We start from the raw sequence: 27290 nt of genomic DNA, 5'->3' as shown, positions 1-27290 counted from the left end.
TTTTTCTCCTCTGTAGTTTCAGCACCATTGGTCTAACAGAATGACGGCTTTCCCTCAACTCCCTGAAGCATGTGGTCTCTTTAAGTGATGCGTGCTTAAGGCCAAATTAATGCTTAAATGAAAACCGGCTCAATCAGTAAGTGATGTAGCTGTTGGATTGTTTTTTTTTAGTAGTGACTACGAAAATAATCAACCTGGTTTGAGACTTAATTTGTCTTTTGACCACTTGCAATGTGCAAACTTGGCAGCTTTTAGCTGAGTCTACACCTGCATAATTCTCTTCTCTTGCCGTAGTCTATTTGCATATGACATATATTTTACTCATCATTCACCACACACCAACTATCCTTCATCCTCTAGTGATATGTTCTTAAAAATATCTCAGATGTATCATATGTACAGTAAATGTAGATAAAAGTGTCAAATGGAAGATTTGCTTGCTAGCAATGCTATAAATCTGTTTCTCTGCTATTTATATATTATTTACAGCTGGTAAACACCACAGTGACTCGGTGCTTAAGGATGTTTGGCTACTGATCACAAGGTCGTGAGGTCAAATCCCCAGCCTTGCCAAGTCGCCTCTGTTGGGCCCTTCAGAAAGGCCCTTAACCTGTATCTGCTCAGATCACTTTAAGTCCCTGTCAAATAAGTAAATATAAATGTGCTCTTAGAGCCAGCATTACAGGAGCTGTAACTTGTGTAGTCATTTAGCTACAACGTCCTACACAGCTCTGACTGTGGCTATAGTCAGGACGCCTATATCCAAACTGAAGATGGAAAACCTACCTATTTTAAAAAGAGCAAGCAATCTGCAGGCAGAATTACAGAATGCAACTAAAACCATACCACAAAAAAAATGGCCATATAAAAATATTCCGACAACAAAAACAGACTGTGTGCACTTAGCACTGACCAGGTCAGCAGAGAAAAAACAGCAGCAGCTGAGCAGAGAGCCATTACCAGAGCAGGAAGGATAAAAGCCTAACATAGCCATCAGTAAAATCCCAACAACCATCAGAAATGAGTGTAGGAACAATTTATCATTCACAAAAACTATATATTATATATATATATATATATATATATATATATATATATAGTTTTTCAACCAGCAGCAAAAACCAAAAGCCAGGCTGAATTATTCCAGTTCAATATCTGGAATCTGGAATAGTCACATAATCCCAGTGGCAGGATATCCAGAGGAATGATTGGTTGACCTCCATGTTTCTAATTGAACAAAGGGTGTAACAGACCTCCTAGGGATATTGATGCCCATCAGGACATTTAGATTGGTTAGGTCAACTCCTGCCCTTGTGAACTCCTGCCCTGTTCCAATTCCGAACAAAAAAAGGTTTATGTCATAAACTGCTTAAAAATACTTCCATTTTCCATCTTTTATATTTTGCAGTTTTTCCCTTGTAAGCAATTTTTGCCAAATATACTATGCTTTTCTCCACCACATGGATTAATCTGGTGGATGCAACTGGGAAGTAAAGAACTGTTCAAGGAGGTGGCCAAAAACCACACATTTCACTCTAAACAGTAGGTCCATAACGTAATGACCCCTTAGTGCTCTTGTGTTCCCCGGAATACAGAGCTCATACATTGTTAATAAGCCAGCAAATGCAAAACTACGTAGGACCCGATAACTGTAAAACCAAATGAAGACACCTGGTCATCACTGATGTGCATTTTATTGTCAGTTTTGTATTGTTTTTTTCTCTTTGGTTGTTTAAACTCAATACACTTTGCCAACTGGTCTGATTTGTGTTCTGTGGTGTGATGACATATGGCTTATGGAATGAGACTAAAAGCTTACTATACAATTACAAGTTATAAAAATAACACTATACTATTACTATTATAGGCTTTCCAAACTGATTTGCATCAGCTCTGATGCACCATGTTTTTCAGCATTTTCTATCCTGGCACATTTAAGTGATGAATAAAACATTTCAGATGTGCTGTTATAGGACAATGATCAACATCGAGGTGGTGTGATGCAGCCTGGAGAACTCTGTAATGCCTCGAAGTTCTTTACTGTCTTATAACGACATGTCTCAAAGTGTTTTATTACGTCTTTTCTATATTTTTATTGCTCTTATACCACAATTTTGTCAACACTAACAATGGATTTATTTTATTAAAATGTATTATTGATTAGAAAACATTAATCCATTTACAGTCACATTTAATGGTCAGTGGTGGCTCAGTGGTTAAGGATCAGAAGGTCAGGGGTTCAAGTCCCTTAACCCTCTCTGCTCTGAGCCCCACTTCCCAACACACTGAAATATGCTAAGAAAACAATTTCCCTGTGTTGTAATGTATATGTGAAAAATAAAGGCTGCTTCTGCTTCTTAATGTTGTGGAACATCACAAATCTAGTTTCTTATATCACTTTCATCATAGCAGCACTAGCTTTCCTTTTTTTCCCCCTTGCCGTGGTACTGAGGAGTCAGAAAGACGTTCTGGTGTCATGAATAGCTGTGCTGTATGAGACTTAAAGCAATGCTTTGACATTAAAGACTTGTTCCACTTGTTTTTTTTCTCCATCATTAATTTCTATGAAGCATCTGCCACAAACGACCTCATGTCAGCTGTTACTATAGAAACAATAACGTATTTACATATGTATATGACGACATGAACCTAGGATTTGTCTTTCAGCCAAAACTATTGTTAAAGCTGCTGTTACAGAAAATAGAACAACACCATCGGACCAATCAGAGTACTGCTGAGGTAGGAATAAAATCTTCTATACTGCAGCTTTAATATAGCAGGTGTTGGAATCCGGGATAATAAAATATTTTGCATTCACCGCCTTTAATGATTTTAGGGCATGTTGTTTGGTATCAATGCATGGAAAGTGAAACAGAAGGAAAATGTTTAGAAATCTGTTTCCTTTTTAATATAGTGGAAGCAGGTGAAGGCCAAAGGCATTGGAATCAGTTCAGTGCAAATAAGATGAAGCAAAGAGCTTACACTTAGATCCTTCATTAAATACCAGAGAGCACATTCAGCTTGGCAGTAGGTTTTGCTGCTCAATCATTAGATGAAAGATGTTTTTGTAGGATACAATCTAGCTCTCTTCAGCGCAACCCCAATAAAACATACATCCAAATGAAGAAATAACAGACAAATACAACAAGGGTATTTGAAACAATGATCAGGGCGATTAAGCTTAGGATTATGGTTCACCTAAAAATCTTTTTTTGTTTTAAGTACAGAAAACCCTTTACGATCAGGTGTCTGAATTTGAACAAGAGTTCAGCTGCATGTGAAAGTAACAGGAAGTGCTAGAGATATGGAAGAGGTGTTGCTTTCATGTTCAGCCAGATTTCTTGAACTGAATGAGTATCTGGAGACTCCTCACACCTCCTGGAGCGGCGGGGATTTAATGTGGAGTAGCTAATCTAATGTGCTTCTCTGAGGCCCAGAATGGCCCTTAAAAGCCTGGGTTTTTTTTACTGAATGAGCCGACGAGTGAAGGAACACGGCCAAAAACACAATAACTTCTCCCTCAATACACTTAAAAACAGGCACTCTGTGAATTGGCTCAAAAACCATTAAAAGTGCTGAGGTTTCCGGTGGACGCTCATCTTTTTTCACTGTTTGTTTTTTTTTTTTTGGGTAGGGGGGGTGGATCAGCAAGACAAGACGCAAGGACATGACAAGCAAACAAGACAACCCAAGAAAGACTGAAGGAATGACAGAAATGCTGAGTCAACAAAGAGAATGAACAGTAATAGTGTCTGGTACGTCGCCTCCTGTGTCTTCTAAACTAATGTCAAAATCCATCAGCGTGATCCAGAGCAGATTTAAACCTGGGGTGTGTGTAATAGCAGAGCAGAAGCCTTACAAAACACCTTCATCACAGCACAAAAAGACAGACAAGTAGTGAGAGTAGTGAGAAAAATACAAAGCAGCACAAGCTGTGTAAAATCCATTGCTTTAGACATAGCACACAGCCCAATTTTTACGTAAATCATTTGAAAGAAAAAAAAAAACAGCCATATTTTTAAAGTGATTGATTAGTCTATATATATATATTTCTTTAGTCCCTCTGAAGAATCGGCTATTAAGGTATTGGGGTAATTGTTGTTATGGTAACTCCTGCGTCATCGCCTCACGTTGAGTTAAATGACCCTACAGCCTCGCTAGTAATGGCTGCTGTGAGCATTCACCATTTGGCTTTTCACTGAATGCCATGCTGAAATAAAGCAGAAATAATGCAGGGAACAACATGTACTTCATGAGTCACATCTGATGAAAAACAGCTTGCAGGACTGAAATGGTCAAAAATGAATTTCAAATCTAGATAATTGCAAAGTAAAAGTGCACGCTGACCCCCACACACACACTTCATATACACATACAATGTGTGTGTGTGTGATGCTGTTCTACACTGCATAGGTAAAACTATACGGAAGAGATTTGTGTTGTAGAAACACAGAATGTGGGTATTTGCAGTGTTTGTATAGTGAGAGTGAACAATAAACAATTAACGGGCTAAACATAAGAAACTCGTTCGATTCGACTGATGTATTAAATAAAGTGCTCCCTATCCTGGTTACATACACAGCATTTAAAAAATTATTAATGGTCTTAAAATATACATGTGAAGGATGCCATTTCTTGATGATTTAAAACAGGGGGAAATACTTCACAGTTCCTGATTTATCTGCTAGTTTTGACCTTTTACCTTTTATTGACACCCAGATGCAGTTACTAAGGCTTTCACTGGAGGTCTTTCCTGGCATTATGTCTTCCACATGAACACCATAAAGACCCTAACAACAGTTTATGCCCAGGACTCCTGTAAAACTGTAGATCTGAAGAATCTAAGAGACGCTGCTGTAATCATAAACACTGTCCTGTGCTCATTCAAGGCAAATATTCACCATCTGCTCATACTGAACACTCGCTAAGCACACCGTTTAACTTTATAGTATAGAGCTGAAGATGTGCAATGATTTATTATCCTGCTAGAGAAAAAAGAGGATGGTTCCTCTCAAGGAATCTTCCTCAATGTATATAGGCTAGCATTGTGCAACACGCACACACACACACACACACACCTGAATAAGGAGTGTTCCAGGAGAAAGGGACAATGACATGTTTCTTCTGGGAAATAAACCACAAACCCATTTGTGTCATTTGCTCTCAGAAAGTGGCTGTGCTCAAATAATTTAATATTCCAAGGTACTATGAAAAAAAAAGATCTGGTTCATACAGACAACATAAAGGAAGCTAACTGCAGCACTTAAAAAGCAACAGTCTGCTTTTTGTCAGTCATAAGATCAATGATGCTGCTTTGAAGGGGAACAAATGTTAACATGGGCTTACAGGAATTTGTTCGCAATAGACTTGTTAGAAAGTTACAGCTCTGCTTTGTTAATTTCATTCTCTGACAAAATTTTGACCATCCATCCATCCATCCATCCATGTCAGTCAGACTTCCCTCTCCCTAGCCATCTCCTCCAGCCAAGGCACTTTCCATCTAAGGGATCTATCTATCTATCTATCTATCTATCTATCTATCTATCTATCTACCTACCTACCTACCTACCTACCTACCTACCCATCCATCCATCCATCCATCTATAGATCTATTGACTGTATCTATCCATCCACTCACCATCTCACTCTTTGTCTGCCCCAGAGTCTTCTCCCCACTGGACACAAACCAGAACACTTCCTCAGGAAGGCATCCTAACCAGATGCTGAACCACGTCAAGTAACTCCTTTCAATGCAGAGGAGCAGCGCCTCTACTCCAGAAGAAACAAACCAATCCTGTGACATTTTCTGACACACTTAGTTCAATCCCTTTCTCAAAATATAAACAAATAATTATGAATCATTTTAACCTTCGTAACCATGATGCAACTTTTACTAAAGTACAGTGAATAAAGACAATAAATCTGCCATGCAAGCCAGTATTCTCTCACTCTCTACACTTATAGTCATATATGTAAGTAATTCAGTCACTGACACCAGTTTGAATAAACCTGATACAAGCACATACTATTAATGTTAAGGGATTAAATGTATTGATGTGGTATATTTATTAAGAGAGTTTAACCAATGTGGCACCTCAACTGATCAAACATTTAGCAACTGAGAATTATGCTAATTTGCTTGAAAACTGTGAGAGAAACAAACATAATTATCATTTTACTCATCAACGTGCAGCATGGTCCCACTGGACTATAAAACCGACAGATACAAATAGAAAAATGTCACAAGGCAAGTACAGAGCTAACACCTGAGACAAACATGAGACTTTTTATTCAGGTGAAGAATAAATGCTACCCGGCATCTGTATGTGTCAGTTCATTCTCATTCATTCTCTCTCTCTCTCTCTCTCTGTGTCTCTCACACACAAACACTCTATGAGTCATCATGTCACTGGCTGTGACCCAGTGGTTAAGGTGCTAGTGACTGGAAGGTTTTAATCTAAATACCTAACAAGAAGAAGTGCACTTCAAGTACCGGGATGATGCACTTATTCAACCGGAAAAAACAAGGTGTGGAATATTGGACACATCATTCACTCACCGCTTGCAGCTTTGCTTATGTAGTGAAGAGAAGAGGGGCGGGGGACCACTGACACTCCGGTGGACAAAACATCTTACTAATGTCTCTTAAATTAGCCCATGTTGTGTATGTGTGTGTGTTTGGGGGGCATTTTATAGAGTCACCATATTCTTCTTATTCCACGTATTTGATGTCATTTGCTGTCGACTAAGAAGCTTATATTTCCAGTTAGTAAAAACCTGTTAGTCTTCCATTAGAGATAATATACCCTTCTACACTAGACATAAAGACTGCTCAATGTAAGTGCATAATAGGTCATATAGAACACAACTCTTGATGGTCTTGCTGACCTTTGACACTGTAAGCACTCCTCTCTTATCTCTTGGTGAAATTCTGGGTCTCTTTATACAACTTTGGATAGAATCATCTGTCAAATAAATGCAAAACTAAAAAAATAAACTTTATTTGAAAAAAAAAAAAAAAAAAAAATGATAAGGACTCGTTCCTGGCAGATTCGAGGATGCCTGTATAACATCAGACATGATTTTGATTAGCAGGTATGATTGTTTCTGTGTGGGAGGAATAAAAATAAATAAATAAAAGATGTGATGAAGATCACACCTGGGAAGAGCAACGTTCTCAAGAAACCTGTTCAATGCTGCACAATCAGCAAGTAACAGCTCACATTCCCACTTGGACTCCAAACCATCTGTACCTCAACAGTGTGTGTGTGTGTGTGTGTGTGTGTGTGTAAGAGCTCACCTGTGCTCAAGTAAAACCTGTCTCTACTCAAAAAGTCCTCACTTATCCACCAAATCTGACAGAAAGCAGGGAAACCTGGGTGGAGTTTGATGAACATTGTTGTGAGGAACTCTTCTCAGTGGGGTGATCATTTGTGTGGATTGTATTTTGAGAACACACGCTCGAGTCGAACTGCATGGCTCTGGCTCCCCTCCAGAGGCCATCATTATGTGGATTTGTTCTGCTTGCACTCATAGATCAATCGCCCCCCAAAAAAAAAAAAACCAACACACCAGTGTGCATTAAAGCCTGTTACTGGAGTCGCAGTTTTGGGGGAGGATTTGAGAGATGTGTTGTTTGAGGGTTAGCTCATCTCCTGAAATCCACATCATCACCACCACCTCCCACTCCCCCTCAAGCCCACTCTGCTAATCAATTAGGACGAGACACATTTCACGCCATCAGTACATTACAAACATTAATGTATCTGCTGTAATAAAAATGCCTTCAGGTATCTTTTCATTAAAAAAAAAAAAGATAAGGATACACTTTTAAACAGGTTTGTAATGTTTCTAGATTTTGGTAAATGTGTGTCGAAATTTCCTGAACTTTCTTTTGCATGCCTCTCACAATATTTCACACTCCAGTTACCTTTAAAAGTGTAAAAGGAGTACATCACACTATTTTGACAGTCGGTGTCCAATTACAAACTAAATACTGTTTTTATAAATTATTATTATTATTATTATTATTATTATAATAATTATTACATTCGTAAATGTACACAAGTACATCTTTGACTTGGTAAATAAATGTAAACTCATTTAATATACCTGCACCAACCACACCCATACACACCTCATCAATCCTCTCATTACATATTTATAACACAAACAGTGTGAAGGGGAAACCGGCACACACACAAAAATACACATATGTGTGTAACAACACAGGATTTAAAGCTCCTCATACACCAAAATACAGTGTGTGTGTGTTGCTGGGTCCAGGTGAAAGGTTGCAAACTTTCAGATTAACTTTGCTCGTCAGGGCTTTATTTGCAGATCTACTTCATTAATATTAACGTTGAAGGAAAGGGTCAGGTGTCGGAGGTCATGTTAAGAGCTATAAACTGACATAAGGCATCATCTCTATTTCCCTCATCAGAAGTGCTAATCAGGAGAGATCAAGCATGCATATGGCAGGGGTTTCCAAATGACATGCCACAAGCCGCATGCATCTGGGATACGATCTGAACCGACACAGGCGTCATTTTAAAAATTAAACACGCTTTCGCTTACGGTTTAAAGGGAAGAAAAACCAAACTAAAATCAGATGCTTTAGATTTCACCTTCATTATGTTCATTTGGATCTAACATGAATTTGCCAAGAAACAGAGAGACCAAAGAAGTGAAATAATAGTAGGGAGTGAGTGAATTCAGGAGATTTAAGGCCCAATGGCTAATGTTTTCATCTTCAGATAGAAGAGCATGTGCTGAATTTGTCATTTGCTCAATGAGGTTCAAGCATCCGGCAGACAGCTAATGTATTCAGTCACTCGCTCGTAACTGTGAAGTTAAATTAAAAGACAATGGAACAGCGGCAATCAACTAGGCGTGATATTTATTTCTCCATCAGGAGGTGATCGATATTTTATTCCACCAAGAACTCTATAAGAAAAGTCTGGAAAATCCTGTCATATAGAGTAACGCACAGAGGAAACGGAAAGTCTCTCTGATGCACAGTATCTCCTTTTGTGTGCCTCTCTCTTTTTTTCCCTGTCTCTGTCATTTTCATCCTATCTCGCTCTAGAAATTAGCAGTCCACTTAATGTACTGCGAGTGATCCACAGAAAGTGCAACAGTAAAAGCCCTCTGCTGAAGACAAAACTCAATCATCTGATGAATAGGACAAAAAATGGAAAAAGCTCATTAGGGAAAGATGAGAGACTTGAGGAGAATGAGTGAGAGGAGGGAAGAGGATAGATGGTAAAGACGAATAAGATCGGAGTAGAAAGAAGAGGAGGACAAAGAGGAGAGGAGATGAGGATTAAGAGGTGGATAAAAAGCAGAAAGGAAGAGGCAGAAAAGCAGGATGAGAAATAGTGGAGAGAAAAGAGGTCAAAGAAAAGATGGCTGGTGAGACTTACAGGACTTTTCTTTGATGGACAGCGATGAGTCACAGGCAACAAACTGCGGAGGGAAAGAAAGAGAGAGAGAGATTCATTTTAGTGCAGGACTTAACATCTTAACATCAGGACAAGACATCTACGACGAACTCCAGGAACACACTCAGCTTTTGTCCTTTATATACTTTTAAAACTGATCTCACACAACGACTCTGTACAGGTGCATCTAACTTCAGTCTCTGACTCAAACCCCAGTAGAGGATTGTGGGATATAAAACTCTAATAATAAAACTAATAATGACAGCAATAACAAGAGGGGAAAACACACACACACACACACACTCGCACATACACACACACACTCGCACATACACAGACTTGCTAAGGGAGCTGTTCGCCTGGTTTATTTCAGGAGAAGTGTGTATCCTGTTTGGATGCACAGGTAAGAGTGGGACGGGGTGTGTGGTGTTTGCTCTCTACGGGCCCACACACGCATTCCCAGCTCACAGAGCGACTCCTTTGTTCTCGGATAAATCGACACTGTCAGGTTTCCCACGTTATCAAGAGACCACGGGGGGGGGGGGGGGGGGAGTGGGAGCGGCACTGCTGCACGCGATCACACGTTTCATTTGACTGTTACGGTTTCTGAGCCCTCCCCCTGTCCCTTTTTTTTTTTTTTAGTAACTTTACTTTTCTATCTGCAGCGTCTGCACAAGCTTTCATTTCAAAGCTCTGATTGAGGGCAATGAGACAACAGAAATCTCTTTGTGCTCAACCTGATATCCAAATGTGGAGTGTCACGTCCACACCGCCTGGGAACTGAGAAGTACGTGAGTGATGTGTGGCACGCTGATAAGGCACTCATTTAAATACGTAATTGTGATTGTTCTACCTGGCATATAGTGTGTGTCAAAATAGCTGCACTTTATTGAAATGTGGTTTGTCTATAGAACAATTAAAAACACACATTATCGTTGCTTTATAATGAATGCAATGCACAAAGCACCATCACTGACCACGTACTCTTTAGGTATTGATCCATTCTGACCACATGGTAGTGTGCTGTGTGTTTAAAAACACTGGACTGGTCCGGTCATGTAGGTGCTCAGTTAGGCTTTTACGGCTTATCGTATTTCATGCACAATTTGTGTTAATTGTCCTTCAGCCCTTCATACAGCACTACTCCGCTGACTGGATATTTTAGTTGGAGAAATGTTCACGAATCAGCAATGACATGAAGAGCTTCAAACTTCTAGCCTCATCTGAGATACTTCTACCAGAGCAATGGCACTCTTGGTCCAACGCCCATATAATATCAGCTCAGTGCTGGACCACAGCAGCACATGCAAACCAGTCAGTAATGGGATAGCTACAAAATGACCCATAATTGAAGATTCAACTGCTAAAATGACCAGCATGTAAAAGTAATGGCAGATCAACTCAATACAGTGGCATTAGTATGAGAAGACAGAAATAGATAGTGTGATATGATCTGATATATACAATGAGACGAAAGTGGAGGATAGTGTGAGAGATTAGTTCATAAACTTCACGTCAAGATTGCACTTATGTAGTGCATGATATACCAACACCTAAGATGTAGCATATATATCTATCTGTCTAGCAAATTGCTGCCTCAAAGAGTCCTTAGTTTTATACTAAACTTAGGTTCCAGCCTGTGCAAAGGTTCATGATCGAACTTGAATCTTCTGAGTTTTCTGGTTTCCTCCCACCTCCAAAAAAAAAAACCCAGCAAGTAAACTGCTGACTTGAAAATTCCCCATGACGATGTGCATGTACGTGTGGGCAGCCCAGACGTTGGACTATTTCCCGGACAGTTGACAGTTAAAATCCCAGCACTGCCTAGCTGCTACTGTTGGGCCCTTAAGCAAGGTCTTTATCCCTCAAGTGCTCAGTTGTATAAACGAGATAAATGGAAGTTGCTCTGGATAAGGGCAGCTGATAAATGCCACAAACGTAATGTAATTTACATGATTGCCCCTTCCAGGATGTATTCCCACCTCACTCCCAGCGCTATCAGGATAGGCTTTGGATCCAATCGCAACCCTGACCAGGATAAAGAAATTTCCATCATACCATGGACACAGAAACGGTTTCTTTTTGAGCGACTGGTCTAAATTATTTCATTCATTAAAAGCATAAATGTAACTCCTGCTACATATGGAATCTACTCATGATCAAAGTCAAAAATATCTATTTAGAACATGCCTATATTTACACACAAAAGACAGTATGACATGTTGCACTTGAACTTATAAGTTTAATTACACAGAACAGCATTGTTTATATAACGTGTAGATTGGGTTTAATTAAAAAGGACAAGAATAGAGCATGATAAGAACACAACAACACTGTTACCCGGTGATACCGGTTGTATGCGGATACACCGTATAAAAAAGAATGCATATATGAACCAGATATCGAAACTTTATAAGATATCAAACCTTGCCCACTAGAAATAAAAAAAAAAATCCCAAGTAAACCCTAAGGTCTGATCAACAATTTCTTGCCAAAACAAATGAATCCAAATCCATGAAACCGTTTCCTCTAAAACATTTTCATAGCTGCCTAATTAAAAGGAATGCATCCTCGGTGCTGAAACACAACCTCAGCGGATCTAATCCAGACCTGGGCCAAGTTTCCAGACTGGTGGAATGACTCACCTAATAAATTAAGGCGACTCCAATAAACTCCAATAAATTCTTCATGGCTCGCAGCCAGAAGCGAAATCCACAGCCAAAGACAAATTCTCTGCACTCACTTCCGCTTGACAAGCTTCCCCCATCTAATCATTATATTAATTATTATCATTACAATAACCTTCTGCCAGCCACTTCCAACATCCAAAAAAATAAAAAATAAATAAACAAACATTCATATCTGGAACTCGGCTCTCATCATGAAAGATTCTGCTGTTCACGAGCAGTTTTGTCCTCCAAAATTTCAGGCTTTAACTCTTTTACTTTCCTATTTTAAGCACAAATGGCAGCAATTTGATTTCAATTCCAATTCCATTAAGATAATTGAGGTTAAACCTTTTTCAAGTGCATAGACAAAGGCGGGAAGACAAATTCTCACATTATCTAAGTCATTTGCCGAGGGAGAAGGGGATCTCAAATCATATTTAAACAATAAGGCAATTCAAGTACATTAGGTCATTAACACATTTCTAAAGAGGATAATCTGTCAAAGGAATGCAATTTAGCTACTGAAAAGTACTGCTTCTTTTACATATGGGAAAAGCTTCCTTATTGTGGAACGAAATATGGCTTCTTTCTATTTCCTGACTCAAGGTGACTCCATCGCTCTGTCACACAGGTAACCTTACAGACCTAAGCAAACTGACCTTAGGAATAGTGACCTTACTCGAATGTTAGTCTTTCACCTAGGCAAAGTGACCTTGGGAATGTCAGTCTTAATAGACAGCAGACCTAAATGCTAGAAAGCATAGAAGCTGTTTAAAGATATCTTGACAGCTTTACAGTTATATGGTGTTCCTTTCTCAGCTCCAAGGTCCACAGTTTCACCCTGAGCTTGAACTTGAGCTCGAGTCTGTCTAGGGTTTTGCATGTTCCATGTGGATTTCATTCCAGTTCCTCGGTTCCACAGAGCTCGCAAAAACATTCTAGGAGGTGGATGGAATACCCTGTGTCAGTATAGTGCCCTTTGATGGACTGCTGGACCATTCAGGATGAATTAGCGGTTAGAAGGTGACTGGATAACTGAATATAAACTGCACACTGGATGAGATCTGTATTACAAAGAAGGGTACAAAGAAGGTATGCATCAAGACTCTGTTCTGGTGGTGGGATGAACTTCCCATCAATGTCAGAACAGTTGAGTCACTGGAGGTCTTCAAACAACGCGTGAAGACCCACCTCTATCTGAAATACTTAAACTAGCACTTTTCTGTTTTTGCTGTCTGTTTAAAAAAATGGTATACGATATTTCCTCATAAGACGTATAGTATCCATAGTCTGCGACCTAGCAAACCAGTATCGATAGATTCATTTATAGAGACTCTGAAGCACTTTTGTATATCAAGGGCCAAATGTCACAAATGTAAACGTATTACCCACAATGCACTGTGACCACAGGTCAGTTTGAGCAAGTTAGCTTACAAATAAAATGTATAATGAAATAAATAGTTTTTCTTCAACATTCAGACAGCTGAAATATTAAAACAAGCCCTAAATAATAACAGAGTGGAAAATATCATGACCCTAGAAAATACATGATACAAGTTAGAAGTTAACAAGCTGGATAAAAATGCTGAGCAGGCCTAGCTGACCTGAATGCTGAATCAAGATGGCAAGAGGAAAAAAAAAGGTTAATTACTAAAGCATTACTGTTTGTTACTGATTCATTGCTGTACCTTAATTATTCCTGTCAGAGGACAAGCTGAAACAAGCCAAGAGCTTACAGAGCGACCTTGCCTGTTGACACTCGGAAGAATAATATTTCTAAGTTGAACCAGAGTAGAAGAAACACCTAGATAGGTTTCTGCTGCTGAAGCCTCCTCATTGGGCCTAATGTTTTGTAACATGCAACTTTCCTTATCCTACCAGCTGTAACTAATGTGCAACTAAGAGACCAATCTCTCTAAATCGCTCTCTAAACCTTTTTACGACAACTCATGCCCTTCACCCCAGCGCACATGTCCAGTTTTAGCTTCAGTCCAGTTTACGGAGCAGAGAACACCTACTGCATTAAAGCCTAGGCTGAAAAAGGAAGCCCTGCTGATAGCCAATGAAAAATGCATACCCATGAAATCACCTTCGCCTTTTTACCTTGCTTCTTTTACAGGATATAAACGGGAGTGATTCTTTTGGCTGCAGGTGCAGGAAACGCATGCAGCGAGGGTTAAATGCCACCACTAATGGGTTTTGATAAAGGGTTAGAGGGCCATTAGTGGCAGGAGGCCCTGGGAGACTTTGTTAGGCTTTGCTCTTTAAGTCAGTCAGGATTTTTTTGTGTGATTCCATTCAAGCCCTGATTTACGTAGATCCCAAATAACAAGCAGTAATCTGACTGAGTAATTGGATAAATGTAGTTAGTGGGCAGGTTGTGGGTGATTTACAAAGATTATTTGTGCAAATGATGTCACATGGAAAATAGAGGAAATAAAAAATTGTAAATGAGATGAAATTTGTGTGTGTTTGAGTGAGTGTGTGTGCATGTGTTTGTGAGTGGTGTGTGTATGTCAAGAGAGTGTGAGTGTGTGAGTAAGCATGTGCATGTGTTTGTGAGTGTGTGTGTGAGCAAGCAAGCGTGTGTTCGTGAGTGGTGTGTGTGTGTTCGTGAGTGTATTTGTGAGTGGTGCGTGTCTGTGTATATATATATGTGTGTGTGTGTGTGAGCGTGGGTGTGTGTGTTTGTGGGTGAGTGAGAGTGTGTGCCAGTGAGCGCGAGTGAGCGTGTGAGTGTGTTTGTGAGTGTGTTTGAGTGAGTGAGTGAGTGAGTATATCAGGGGGGTTGTGTTTGTGAGTGGTGTGTGTGTAAGTGAGCGTGGGTGTGTGTGTTTGAGTGAGTGGGTGAGTGAGAGTGTGGGTGTTTGTGAATGAGTGTGTCTGAGTAAGTGTGTTTGTGAGTGAGTGAGTCGGGGGGGTTGTGTGTGTTCATGTGTGTGTTCGTGAGTGTGTTTGTGAGTGGTGTGTGTGTGACTGAGTGTGTGTGAGTGAGCGTAGGTGTGTGCGTTTCAGAGTGAGTGAGTGAGCGTGTGTGTGTGTGTGAGTGAGCGTGTGTGTGTTTGTGAGTGAGTGTGTCTGAGTAAGTGTATTTGTGAGTGTTTGAGTGAGTGAGTGAGTGAGTCGGAGGGGTTGTGTGTGTTCGTGAGTGTGTTTGTGAGTGGTGTGTGTGTGACTGAGTGTGTGTGTGTGTTTGTGAGTGAGTGAGTGAGTGTATTGGGGGGGGGGGTTGTGTGTGTGTGGTAATTGTTCTCAATAACTGTGACAAGCTCAGATCTCAAGAGACTCATGAAAAACTCATGGAACTGAAACAAAAGTCTAGTATAAAGCTGATTAAAGGCAGTGAGACACAGTGACAACAATCTGACACTAAATATGAGAACATGAAAGTAAACATGCTGCTTAAATTCTGCTGACTTCGGAGGTGAAAACCTGTAGTGCATCTCTAATCAGATTATTTCACTAATGTTTTTTAGAACTATTACTTTTCACATGCTACATGATGATCAGAATAAAATACTCTCTGAATTTTATGCTACAGACTGTGATAACATGCTCTCCATGTTAGATTAGACAACGAAGATCCTCTAATGATGCATCTTACAGAATTTCAACTCAATTTTATTACAAAAAACAGCTTTTAACAATGCACATTGCTACGAATCAACTTTAGAGAAATATATAAATTTTGGATATGCATTTGAAATTAAAAATTGATCTCTAATAAGCAAGCCAAAGGTGAAGGTAACGAGGAACAACCCAGAGACGACACGATGAAGACTCATAAAGGGAACCTAGCCTCATCTGGGAGACGACAGTGCGAATACAAAGAATTTCCCTTCTATATCTGTGTACTATATGGTCATAAAGTGACCAGGGACATATGAGCAAATGAATTCATTCTAGCTTTAATTTGGAGTTAGAAAGCTGATCATTGATGCAGACTTTATTGCAAAAGTGTTCGTAGTGATTACAGTCCTGAGGCTATGCAAGGAAGAACATCCGCAGCCATCTTTATGGTTTCTACTCATCTTTAGGCTGTAAGCCATAGAGTGCCATCCTTTTTGCATAACCCATAAAGAGTCTCAGAAACAGAAACTCTTCTTGAGGTAATAAGAATATTTGACTGTCAATAGATAGATAGGACGGACGGACGGACGGACAGAAGGACGGACAGACAGACAGATAGACATATCTGTTCCTATGAGAAAAATTCTTGTATATATTATTCTTCAATAAGCCTGTATTTACACTTAAACATTACATTTGCATTTCTGGCATTGGGCAGACACCCTTAGCCAAAGCAACTTACATTTGATATCATTCAACTGAAGGGCCCAGCAGTGGCAGTGGACCTGGGATTCAAACTCACAACCTTTTGATCAGTAGTCTGACATCTTAACCACTAAGCTTCCACTACAGTATTCATAGCTGTCCGGTGACTTTCATGTGATCCTAGGCCATTCTCCTTCAGACAAGCAATGTTGCACTCTCAGATTCTTAAATAATAAATTCAAACAACTGCTTCATCTGCTTTCTTTCATTGGCTGCTGGTGAGAACATTATTTATTTTAAGACCACTAATCACTCCTTACGACCAAAGAATTCCTTTAACGACTTGCGTTTTTGTGTCCGACAGCAAAACTGGGTTGAAAACGATACACTATAAACCCGGCTTCTGAATTTATGAATAAAGTTGCTTATTATTGGCTCAGTGTCCTTGGCTCCGTAAGTGACTTTCAGGCATAGTAAAGTGAAATGCAGGTGAAATAAAAAAAAAAAATCTAAAATGAATCGATGTGCATTGCCACCAGTCAAGAAACTTGCACACTAATTAACGGTGATCATGTTAAATAAACAACACATGCCATTTTGCTCATGCAAAAGACACAATCCTCTATTAAAATAAAAACAACAAAAAAAGCCATGTTAAATCAGCTTGTACTGGTTTTACACACGCAAACTTTTACAAAAAAAAGGTTTTAAAATAGGTAAAGTAGGGCAATGTTAACTTTATACTATTCGTGTGTGGGTTTTGAGACAAAATGTCTGCTAGGAACAGCAGCTAATTTACATCTTGTCAAAAGAATCTGGTTACAGACCCATGGGAGATTTCCAGATGCATGGCTGAGGTCTGAAGCATTCTATACGGCATGTTTACTTCATGTCACTATGCCAGTGTGTGTGTGTGTGTGTGTGTGTGTGTGTAAATTGGCAGGTAATTGCATCTTGCCCGTCTGAGTGAGTACCTCAAGCTTCCGTTGCCTCCTCCATTGATCTGAATGAGCAACTGGTGTGCATGGCACATTTATCACATCAACATCAGTGGCCCTCGCGGGAACTTCTGAGGTGCCACAAATCAAACAGCAAAATAAAACTCTGCAGAATGGACTATCAGCCACAGCCATCAACATGAAGGACAGCCCTCGAGTAAATAGGATTCCAAATCACATGCAGCCTTTTTACATGGTGATACAAAAGCGGCGCAATCTCATAACTCTCACATCTGAATGCTAGTCTTTTGCCTGTTTAGTGCAATCCCGTTCAGCCCTCCATTAACGCAGGAATGCTCAGTATGCAAGCAATTTGGGAAACAGACATCGTAGAGCTCCGGAGTGGCCTTTTCCTGTTTATCGCTCCCTATGCCTGTCTTTAATGGAAGATAGCCATCCCTCTGCTTTGCATGTCACAAATAATGTTCACTACATCAAAAACAAGTCCGAGGAGGATGCTGCATAATCAAGACCCGATGTTTCAAATAAGCGCTTTGATAACTGACCCGGTCACATTAACTTTTATTTTACACCGAATTTAAAAGCTATGATGTTAAAATAAAGCACAAAAAACAACCGATTATTTACTAGCTGAATAAAATACAGGAAAGATGTTAAAAGATCCACTAAATCCTATGTGGGCCAAACACTGTAGAATAAACGTTGGCTCAGTGTTCAATCGCAGCATCATCGGCTGGGCTTCATGCCTGTGGGCAATGTGTTTACACACAAAAGCTCCTGAAAAAAAAAAAAGAAGATCAAACCAGTACTCGCTCCTGCGGCACACACTTTATCTGTGCTGGATAGTATTACAACTCAGTTTAATGGCTCGACAGAGACACATCACAAGCTAAATCACTTCAAGTGCCAGAGGCTGATCTCTCTCTCTCTCACTCTCTCTCCACTGAGATGACATACACATAGCATCCGTCCAAAATCTCAGAAAACACTCAGCACCATTTATCCATACTGCTTTCATTGAGCTACACTGAGAGAAGTCAGACAGAGCAATGTCCAGGATGGAAGAAAATCTTCACTGGGTTCTAACCCATGTCTTCTGGGGTTAGGTATGGCATATGGACTTTTGTATAGATACAAAAATAATCTACAATATAACTACAGCTATACCAAAATCACAAATAAAACATCTTGCATCATTTATATAAGCCAGGCACTGGATGGGCAGGGTGAGTCATTTTGCTGAGTTATTTCATATTATTTTAATTACTGAAAGTTTTAGGGCAGTTGGGTGGCTAGTTTGCCTTTAGAAACTACCATTTAGAGACTAGCATTTAGGGTATTTGTTGCTGAAACTTGAGAATGACCCAGAGGTTTGTGCTGCAACATCTGAAGAATCAAATCCGTTGAAAATTCTCAACCAACAAGTGAATGCTTGAGAGAAAATCCTTAACCAAAAATTTGTTTGGTCTGTTTTGAGGTTTTAATATAAGGAATAATCTAGCTAGCTAGCATCAAGTTCGCTTCTGCCAGCTTAATGCAAAGATATGGCTAATGTAAGCATGTAAAGAGCTGAAACTTGTCACTTATGAACTTGCAGAAGGCAAACATAATGTCGCTTGTGGTTTTGAGTTCATGTACCACGCATAACATACTGTAAGCAGCATTTTTATACCAGTAGATTCATCCACTAGAGCCAAAAAAACTGATGGTCAAAATAAATGACATCCGTAGCTGAGGTATAAGAATTTCCTGATGCTTTCACACACTACTCCATCTGGTTTATATCTGTCTGCTGTCAAAAAATACCTCTCATTCTAACACCTTCAGCATTACAGCCAGACACTTTAAACCGTGTCCATCATCTGAGGAAACAGCAGTAAAGACAGTCTTGTAGTCAGTGCCAGAGACACAGAGGACACACACACAAACACAATAAATAACTGCTCATCTAATCTAATCTCTCATCTCATCATTTGTTCATACAAATGCATCTACACACCACTTTTATCCCATGTTTACCCTGTGTGTATTTTGCATACACTTAGCATACACAGAGTATATTTTGTACCACGGCCTCAGGTTTATGTTCATTGAGTGAAGGAGAGAAAGAAAGAGAGAAAGGAAGGCAGAAAGCAGCAACGAGCAAAAGAACCTGGTAAGGCTTAGTTTTAGTTTAGTTATTTCAGTGAACAGATCTCACAAAAACTCCCTCCTAATCACACCAACCACTCCTAACTTTTCCCAAAACTGTTACCAGACCAGTGGGAAGCATTTATCTAAGCTTTTTCTTTCCCCTTTCTTGTGATAACATGGTTAGAAAGCTGATAGGTGGTAATCCGTAACAGGCAACTGGCTGGCTTATGAGAGCAGATGGGAGAACCCTTGCCTGATGTCTAAGCGAGGTCCGGTGGGGAAGACAACACACTCAACCCTGCACACAAGAGCTGATCTCATTTATCCCCCTCCTCTCATACTGGCTTTCACAGCTCAGCTTTTTGGATTTGGAATAATCCCGCTTGGCTTGCTCTGGCTCGATCGTGACACTCTGTCTAATAACATCGCAGTTAGGGATTCTTTGAAAACAAAATTGTCTCAGTGTATGGACAGAAAGCTGTGCAAATCAAAACTGTGATGTCGCCACCATGGAAGTGTTTACGTATCACCGTCATTATGGTATAAGAGCAGCGTGCCCTGATGTCACACCCTGGCCAGGGGTAGCTCTGTGGAGTGTTGGACTGCTGATTGAAAAGGCTGTGAGCTCAAATCCCAGGACCACCAAGCTGCCACTGCTGGGCCCTTGAGCAAGGCCCTTAACCCTCAAGTACTCAAATTTATGTTGTCGTTCTTTCAGCTGCTCCCTGTTTGGGGTCAAAACAGCGGATCATCTTGTCCACATTTGATTTGGCACAGGATTTACACTGGATGCCCTTCCTGACACAACCCATAATATTTTTATCCGGACTTGGGACCGGCACTGAGAGTTAATTCTTCAGTGGTTGGTTTAGCTCCATACCCGGGAATCAAACCCGGGCTGCGACAATGAGACAAGTGCTCAGTTTTATAAATGAGATAAAATGGATAACTGGATAGTTTTTAAATCTCGTTTAAGTCTCTCTGATGGGAAGACAGTAGTACAAGTGTATGGTTATGTATGTGACAAATAAAATTTGAATTTGAAATAGAAATAGCTAAATACTATTCTTTTAACACTTTATTGGGAAGCAAATATGGCTTAATAAATGGTAAAAAGAGAAAGAATGCCAGTTTTTCTTTTTATCAAATTGCTTGATTATTTATTATAGTTTGCTCTGTAGTTTTTCATCCCCTGCTGCTTTATTGAATGAAGCATAATCCACTGCAGGCATGGCCAAAATGTAAAGACTGAGTCATTTCCAGCAAACATAGTCAATTTCATTTTAGTCTTTTATCTATCTCTATTTATTTATTAATTAATAACTATCCAAACATTAATTAGCAGCTTTAGTTGGGCTATGGATACATCTCGGACAATGCCTTTGCTAATTATTATTCATAACGACTTGTAAAAGCTGTTACCAAAGGACATACATTTGATTTCACTAGCCTTACACTTTTTTGTGCTGATTCTTGACTTTTTTTGTTAACTCTTGCAACAATTGAGCATTTGACAACAACTGAAATTCAATCCATCAGCATATACAATCAATTGGATTTACCACACAGTAGAGCAACGGACTTCGTATGAGAGACATACAATATTAATAAAGTAAATATATAAGTGCATAAAAAACAAATACTGAATGAACTAAATTAAACAAAAAATCTATATACTTCACTTTTGTTTTGACTCAAGCTGGGGGAGAGCAAAACCTCATCTAAACATAGTGTCTCTGTTCACAGGAGCCTTAATGATCTTATTTAATATCTGGTATGTTTCAACTGCTTCTTTTTTCTTCTTTCTTTTAAAGTTACATAAGGATTCAATTCAACTTTTTAATTCATAACAAAAGACAATAAAAGGTAGTTCAGAAGCTGTAAATTTAGACTTGTGGATATAACCTCTACCGAGCAACCACAGGATTTTGACAGCATTATCTAAAAGAACAGAATCAGTGCTAGATAGCAGAAACAAGGCCATTTCCCCTATGATTTTTAACCTTCGGGATGGAACATATACACAGTGAAACACAATACAGGAAACATGGCTATGAACAATGAAGCATCTAATCAAAATGAGCTAAACCATGAACGCTGAAACACAGGAACGTAAATGCGAGAGCGATTGGGGTATGTGATGCGAGTGTCATGATCATGCGACATGCAGGGGCTGATGGGTAATGCTGATTTCGTTTGAGAATGCCTTTGAGAAATGTTCTTATTATTGTTATTCACCTCCACAGAGGACGTTTAGGCCTGTCTGTCTGAGAGTGACATTAATAAAAACAGCATTTTTCATTCTGAAAAACATACTAAACGTAGATTGGAAAACAGTTTAAAAATGAATATAATGTTTTCGGAAAAATTGGTATAAGTATACCTCAGTTTAAAAATGTAATAGAAAATACACGCTTCCAGCAGCAGAACAAGCGAATTCCTGCAGTGGCATTAGACAGTCTCGTTTTAGAGGGACTTTTCTAAATTGCTGATCCGCCGCAATAACCATGCAATTTCCGAATGGCGAAATTGATTGCTAGTGTTTGTATTAACGACAAGCAAGACAAGGCACGTGTGTATTGTTTACATGCATTTAGTTTTGCACTGCATTACACAAATATTCATATTCTATACTCCTGCTATTTACCTCACCTGTTCCTCATATTACGCAATGTTTTTTGTTTGTTGTTTTCCCCCCAGTACCCTTAATATTTGTGTATTTCTTACATGAAGTTCATTCTTATTTTAAAGAACATAATGCATAAACATATATTACAGGGTAATATATAAAACATTGATTTTGAAAGAAGATCTGCGAGCGTTTTTGCCTCAGGGAGCTCATTTTCTGCTCTTTGATCTGTTAAAACTGTAAAGAACCACTTTCGACATTTCACTGCTTCATTCCATTCAATACATTAGAGCCGTTTTCAGATTAGTCATTCGTAGCCTCGTGTGGCGCAGACTGGCCTTGGTCCAACTTTTTCCTTTATTTGGCATGTCTAGCAAAAGAGAAAGCTTGCACACGCTGACTTTTATCTCGCCACCAGATCAGTGGTGTTCACCTGGCATAAAGTTTGCATATGTTAGCTGCTAATATTTTAAACAAATGCGTTTTGGAAATAATTAAACTGTTTTAAATATAGATGTCAAAACATGGCAACCCCCTTTGGAAGAAATCCAGATGACAAAAATAGTTTTACTGGGTTCTTATATTGTGTGTATGTATTTGACTCATTATAGCAGCAACATGAGAGAAATGACTGAATATGGGTCAGCACTGATTTACAGCGGTGTGCATAAATATTCACCCCCTTCGATTTTATATATATTTTTTAACTATGTATAGTAGCGCTACATCCTGAAATTTAAATCGACCTGACTGGGATTAAATAAACAATATCATATTAAAGTTATCACTATTATTTACAAATAAAAACATGAAATTTGTGATTGTATAAGCATTCAACCCCAGTGAAATGAAACCACTAAATGAGTTCTGCTGCGACTAATTACCATCAGTCATATAACCTGATCTCAATAGAAATACCTGTTCCTGGAAGGCCCCAGAGCTTGCTAGAGAACATACCAAGTGGTTGCTAGAGAACATATTGAAAGAAGGAGCTATCAAAACAAGTCTAGGACAAACTTCTTGAAAAGTCCCAACTGGGTTTGTGCACAAAGAACTACTTAAAACTTTAAGTATCCCATGGAGCACCATTAAACTCATTATTAAAAAATGAGGAAACGATTGAGGCAGCAGTGTGCCTAGAGGAGGGAGTGAGAGAAATAAACATTCAGCAACCTGGTAAAAAGGGGCATTAGTCAGAGAAGCAACCAGGAGGCCAAGTGTAACTCTGGAGGCGACAGAGATCTCCATAGTTTAGATTCAGTTCACAGAATAACTAAAGCCTGGACACTTCACAATGCAGGGCTTAATAAGAGAGTGGGAGGCCATATCTAATAACAATTCAGGAAAAAAAAAAAGCTTTGTTAAAAAAAAAAAAGGTTTGATAGAGCAAAACTCAACATTTAGTCCTTGATACAAAGGGCAATGTTTATCAGAAACCCAACAACACAGGTGAAGCACGATGGTGGTAGCATCATGTGAGCATCATCCTTAGCTTCTGGTTTGCTTACCTGACTAACTGTAAGCGGAAAGGATTAAGTTGTGCCTATAAAATTTGCAGCAAACATTCTGATCATTTCATTTCCTGATCTATAAACCACTGAAATTTATATGAAAAAATGCTTGAAACCATGAAAGCAGAAAAACATGGGAATACATTGTATGTCTATGTGTGTATGAGAGAGTGAATGTGTGTGTTGGTGTGTGTGTGTGACAGAGAGAGAGAGTTTGTGTGTGTGTGTGAGACAGAGTGTGTGTGTTTGGGTGTGTTAGATAGATAGATAGATAGATAGACAGACAGACAGACAGACAGACAGACAGACAGACAGACAGACAGACAGACAGACAGATAGATAGGTAGATAGATAGATAGATGTACATGTAATATGTAGCTGATCATTTTGGCACATGTATGCGAGTTGGCAGTGGATCAGGTTGCAGCAGTGTGTGCAATTATCTAAAGGAACCTTCAGAACACTACCACTGAAAAAAAGATCAACAAATCCTAAACTAGTCTGTTTGTTCCTGTTTTATTTTTAATTGTATAAAAATGGCAGCTGTCACTACTTAAGTCGTGTTGAAACACCACTCTCCTGCCAGTTGGCTGATTTGGGTCAGTAGGTAATCGCACTACAGAACACAGAGAGCTCAGTCGCAGATCATCACTAAAAGGCCATGTGAGCCATGAGCACGTTCACAGAGCCAAGGATGAACAGAGGGGCAGTGGCACAGAGGAGCAAAAACAATGTTCAGCCTTACACACACACAGTCCCTATTCAAAAATCCCCAAAAGATTCAAGCCCACATATATGCATATAATCTAGTGCCTGTTAGCTGGTATATATATTTATGCACAAAACTATTTCACAAATCAGTTGCTCAACAACTATTATTTCAATATACAATCAATTAGAACTTTTGCAAAAGAACTCAAACTGCCCACAGCTATTTCTCAGTTTTAGAACTCCTGTATGAATTATTACGGTGCGATATCCACTGAGACCAGTGTTTTCTTCCCCCCAGCGAGTTCACTTTTTTTGTTTGTAGGACACTGTCACTTGAAGGACACTTGAAGCCTCTTAAGCTGAGTACTTAATCAGGCTAACACACCTGTCTGTTCACACTCGAGTTTTCAGACAGACAGTAAAGACAAACATATGGTGTTGCAGTTGTTGAGGCTTTCTGGCTGTGTGGGAAATCTTTGTGCCTTTACATATTGTATAACCTGTGTGTGCTTGTAGAGTTGTCGTCATGCTGCTCGGTCAGACTGTGCTGTAAACCTGCTTCGCAGCCTGCTCTGGATGCGTGCATGCATGGCGTAGACAAAGACGTGTTTGAAGTTTGAACATTTCTTGATGAACAATTGCACTGTTTGTAAGTTTGCTCTGCCTGATTTCCAAAAAGTTGTCAAATCTGTCTAATCGGGCTTTTAAAGCTCTAAGTGGCTTAACACCAGTGTACCTCACTGAATGTCTTTCGCACTCCACACGTGACTTGAACTCTGCTAATGACGGCCTTCTAGAAATTCCCTCAGTGAAATTCCAACAAAGCGTAGACGCCTTCTTTTATTACTAAGCTTCAAAATTGTGGAACTCATTACCATTTTGCATTAAACAGCTATTAAAAGCTAGGCACAGCCTTTTAAAAAGCTTTTGAATACGTACCTCTTTCATTTGGCATTTAATTGAAAACGCCTCTTCTGTTTTTCATGTCTATAGTTAGGTTTTATTTCAGCGTGTTTAAATTTCTTTACGATTTTTCATTCTAATCGTTAATTTGATTTATTTATTCTTTAAACGCTCGGTCGACACTTTAATAGGAACACACATATGCCTGCATGCTCATGCAATTATCCAAATCAGCCAATCATGTGTCAGCAGCACAAGATACAGTCATGGAGATACAAAAAAAAAAAAACTTTAGTTAAGGTTCACATAAAAAATATTTATATATTTATATATATATATTTATATATATATATATATATATATATATATATATATATATATATATATATATATATATATATATAAATAAAAATAATAATAATAATAAAACCGTGTAATCTCAGGGACTTTGACCATGCTTGTACCAAAAACTGTTGATCATCGGAGATTATCATGGACAACAGACTATTGAATCTAGTGAGAATAGTGTAGATACCAATGCCCAGACTGATGGGAAGACATAAAATAACTCAAATAACCACTTGTTACAATCATGGTGAGCAGAAAAGCATCGCAGAATAAACATGTGCTACAAACACATAAAACCAAATAAGACTCTTTGGCTATACAGTTGAAAATTCGACAGATGTAATAATTCTAAATAAAGTAGGTATATGTATCATTTTATTCCATGCTTATGTACTTGTCAGTCTTCTTGAGCTTTTGTTTACACTATTATTTAGTGTGTGTATATTCTTTTACATTACTTTTTATCATTTCAATTTTCTTATTATTAATTATACAGCTAAGTATTACTAGTAAATATCTGAGGAAAAATGAACCTGGCAGTTTGATACATGCTGGAAAATGGTGGACTGGACACTCTGTTCATTTCTGTTTCAGTGTCAGATGACATATGACTTGGACTCACCTTGGATTTTAACCTACAGCACTTGACCTACAGAATTCTGTTTGCATTTCAGCTAATGCCATGATGTCAGCACACTTAATGTTATTCTGCTGTTATTCATCCTGCTTAAACTCTCCAGGACTTCATCTAGATTGTCCTTCAAACATTGTATGTAACGTATGATAGCGAGACTTTGCAAGAATAACAAAACATTCCTAAGAAGCCAGTGGAAGATGTTCGGAAAGACACACAACGTAAACATTTTGGCTGATAAAATCCAAGAGAAGTAATATCTAATAATAAATTATTACAAACCGAGCAAACACATATATATGATTTACATTTGGGCGTCTTTTAAAACTATAGGGTGGTGGTAGCTCAAGGGTTTAAGGCTCTGGGTTGTTGACTGAAAGATCGGAGTCTCAGCCACAGCACTGCCAAGGTGCCACCTTTGGGTCCCTCAACCCACCCTGCTCCAAGGGCACTGCATCATGGCTGACCCTATGCTCTCACCCTAACCCTCCAAGAATGGGATATGCGAAGAAGGAATTTCACTGTGCAGTAATGTATATGTGACAAATAAATGCTACTTAACTGAATAGTGTTCTAACAAGACCACGAACTAACACTAGCAGTTTAACCTGAAACAGAGCAGGAGAAAGCTGATATGTGGACCTGGAAGCGACCAATCTGTAGGAGTTAGTGTGAGTTAAGTTGCACTGAAACTGTGCCGCAGTTACTGTGGACATGAACACAACTCATATTCGGGTCTGCACTTGACTTGTCTAACCTGTGTAAGTGTTTAAGCCAATAATGACATCATTAGTTTCCATAACATGTATGTACCATGAGTCGCAGCGGAACGTTGTGGGATACAGAAGAGGTGAGATGCCTTACTGGGCATAATAGCATTAAAATAAAATTTTAAAATGGTAAATATGGTGTTCTCCATGTACATTCATAATGATGTATGATGACCACAAATGCACCAGGGTTTGATAGAATCAAGCCTTAAACCAGACCAACGCTGCGGAAACACCAGCAACAATCACACTCAGATTCGGACAACAGCAATCGTGTACAATTCCATTCAATTTATTTGTATAGG

General features: G+C 39.1%; 1 protein-coding gene across 3 annotated transcripts in view; it reads right to left on the bottom strand.

Moving 5' to 3' along the window:
- The window catches only part of lpp (LIM domain containing preferred translocation partner in lipoma), a 217050-nt gene that overhangs the window by 158627 nt on the left and 31133 nt on the right, over window positions 1–27290 (bottom strand). For 2 of the 3 annotated variants that reach the window (XM_058402433.1, XM_058402434.1), the window contains one exon: window positions 9426–9468. The exons of the other annotated variant lie outside the window; for it this stretch is intronic. The gene's annotated coding sequence lies outside the window, so the exon portion shown is untranslated. The remainder of the gene's footprint in view (window positions 1–9425; window positions 9469–27290) is intronic. 3 annotated transcript variants of the gene reach the window in all.

The sequence above is a fragment of the Hemibagrus wyckioides genome, linkage group LG11 (assembly GCF_019097595.1).
Source record: "Hemibagrus wyckioides isolate EC202008001 linkage group LG11, SWU_Hwy_1.0, whole genome shotgun sequence".
Classification (NCBI taxonomy): domain Eukaryota; kingdom Metazoa; phylum Chordata; class Actinopteri; order Siluriformes; family Bagridae; genus Hemibagrus; species Hemibagrus wyckioides.
The sequence above is the reverse complement of the archived record's forward strand: the minus strand, read 5'-3'. Positions and strand labels throughout refer to the sequence as shown.